Here is a 3,277-nt window from a genome sequence, read left to right on the forward strand (position 1 = left end):
GTTTGCCAGTGATTTCATTGTGGACCATGGGCATACAAGGTGGGATCAAAAAGTTTTGACGCAGACACGTTCGCTGTCCCTGAATGTTCACTTTAGACGCCTAAAAACCTGGCAGTAGAACTCGCTTTCGACGGTGACGAGTTTTTGATGCACAATGCTGCGAATGTCAGTAAAAAACAAGCATGCATTCGAGTTACGGACCCGCTTTAACTTTTTCGCTGGTAAAGATGATTGGCTCTTCCACTTTGAAGACTTGCTTCATCTTAAGGTTGTATCCGTATACCCAAGTTTCATCCTCGACATGATCTTTTGAATGAGTTTTGGCAGACTTCGACACGGTGTTCCTCCTGCTCCTGGGTCTGGAAGCAACACGGCATGTTCAAATCACACTTGAGGATCAGCTGGACTGTTACATATGACGCAATGTTGTGGATTGTTCTCCGATCATCATACAATTTCTGCAGTTGGACTTGTTAAATGTCTCCCTGATCTTTTGATGTTCATGTCACTCAAACGACTCATTGCAGCATTGCGACGTGTCTGTGGCAGATTTGGTCTTCGTTCTAACGTGCCGTATGTGAGGAAATCGCAGACATGGTACACGTGGTCAAAATACCACCAGTTGCGCAGTTCCCTCAATGTGCACATGGTTTTTGGCACACTGATTTACAAATGTCTGTCTGACTGACTGACTGATGCTCTCTGTAACTGTGCATGCAGCCTTGCACTGCCACCTGTTGGCGTGTTACAAAACTAGTCTCGAAACATTTTCATAAGAGTTGTTGGAGAAAAGGACATTATTCTGTAGCCTGCTAACTATAACAAATAAGCAATTACTTTAAACAGGAAACTGAGTATCAAACATGTAATCTTTTTAGATGTTGAATACAGTTATTAGAATTTCTCTCTGGAGAAGGGGTAGCTCAGTGGTTAAGACATTTGGACATCTGATCAAAAGGTTGTGAGTTAAAATCTCAGCACCATCAAGTTTGCTACTGTTGGGCGCTTAAGCAAAGCTCTTAATAATTGTAAGTCAGGATAAGGGCATCTGCCAGATACAGAAAATGGAAATGATTTATAATCAGCTGTCACCCAGACGAGGATGGGTTTCTAATTAAGGTTTCTTCCTCATATCGTCTCCAAGTGTTTGTCCTTTCCAACTTAACCTCTGATCAGCTCAAAGAGGATACAAGTATACAAATTGAAACATTTCTGTAAACCTGCTTTGTTAAAATGATTATAGAAATCAAATCAGCAGTCATTATAGCCACAAAAATGTATTGTGCACCAAGACATCATACATTGTGTCACATTTGTGTGGGAAAAAATTCACATTGCAGATACACTTTACGGACAATTGGGTCACATGATGTTTCCAGCCTTTTGTGGTACTTCCCCCTTACTGTTTTGAATTTTCAGGCACATCGTCATAGAGGATGTATTTGGGGAGGTCAGTAGGTAAGGCATTGAACTGGAAGGACATAAGTTCAAATTCCAGCACCAGCAAGCTACCAAGCTACCTCAAGCTACCTTGAGCAAGGACCCTCAACTGCTTGGTTGTATCGCTCTGGAAAAGGGCAGCTGGGAAATGTCAAATCTAGATATAAATGTAAATAAGTTTTAGCATGGAATTGTCTCTTCACTTTTCTCTTTCCTTCATTTCTTTCTTCTCCAAACGGTTACCACAAAAATTAGAGGCGTTAAATTTAGCGTTCATTCGAACTTGGAGATCCAAACCCATTCCAGCATGACAATGGTGGAGCAACTTCCCAGAAGAGTTGGAGTTTTTGTAACGGCAAACGGAGACTAAATGTGGAATGGGATGTTCAAAATTCTGAAATACTTGCTCCAAACTGCACAGGCATACTCAAAATGTGTTTTTGTTTTTCATTCCAAATTGATAAACTGAAGTAGAGCCGTGCGAGCGACGTCCGTTTACAGTTTAACATCTAAAACACGACCTATGATGTTTGTTTTAGTTTAAAAAAATAGAAAATTGAAATGTTGTTGCTTTACACAGAGTTACTTTTTTTTTACAGATTACTATTAATTGTAGTAATTCACAAACCTTTTCATTTTTCTATTATAGGATGTGGTTCTTCTGTCTTTTCTGAAATAGTAATCCAATGTCCTACCTAAATTAATACACCTCTTAATACCATCATTAAGATGTCACAGCATCAGTATTATAGTATATATGCGCTGCATCACAGACAGAAATCTCTTGCGTTACTTAAGCAAGAAACCAAAAGAACACAATTCAAAAATTCTTCTTACAATGCAGCCACAACTCTAAAAGAATGATCGATATCAACCTCATAAAATGGCCCCGGGTTTTCCTGCATATTTGTGCATTTTATTGTGCATTACGGATTAAATTAAAGGCAAATTGGGTGTCAATTCTACAGGCAGGAAAACACAAACGTAGAAACGATTAATGAAAACTGTTTTGAGCTGTTTGGTCAACCTTTCCTCATGATGTCCAGCTTTTTCCTTGAAAAGTCTGTCTTGTAAATGTTCTTGTAAATGTATCTAAACCCAAATCCATGTCTTCTTCTAAGTCAGCCATTGCAGAATAATAATTATTAATAATTATATGATAATAATAATAACAAAAAAACGGTTATTAAATCCTGATAAAAATATTTGAACTTGTGCAGTTCGCTACAGAAGCAGATCGCGGGCTCTGACTAAAGACGTGAAAATGCTGACCCTTGGACTTGGACCAAATCGCAGTCTGATTTGTCAAAGCAACAGCTTTGTGCAACAAAGTTTATGGTTAAAAAAAAAGACCCTGGCAAAATGTAATGTGAAGGCTGAAATCTGATTGGTTACAAAACGAAATTCTACTTGGGTAGAAAATTTTCGAAAGAAACGAAGGAAGAGAAGTGACTATTGGGATTAAATTGAATGCATATTCATGGACAAAAGTATATTTTGGACGGCCTGCCACTGTATGTGATAATAAAAGTGATAATACGATAAATTGATTGTATTAAACTTGTCAAACTTGCACATAGTTGCCATGTTATAAAGCAAGTATAAAGCCAGTGTTTATTAAAACGGCTGTGGTTTCGAGTGTTAGATGCCATCGCTTCACATTCCAACACCTGCACAAACAACTCCGACTTTGTTTAGACTCTGGGAAATGAAATAATTGATGTTTATTTTGTCTGTCGAGTATTTAAGTAGTATAAACTTAGCAAGGAAATAGCAGAGGGTGTCGCACAGACTTCAGAAGTTATTCTTAAAAAGGCCCCATGGTTTCATTGAGGTG

Source organism: Silurus aristotelis (genome assembly GCF_946808225.1).
Source record: "Silurus aristotelis genome assembly, chromosome: 20".
Taxonomy (NCBI): Eukaryota; Metazoa; Chordata; class Actinopteri; order Siluriformes; family Siluridae; genus Silurus; species Silurus aristotelis.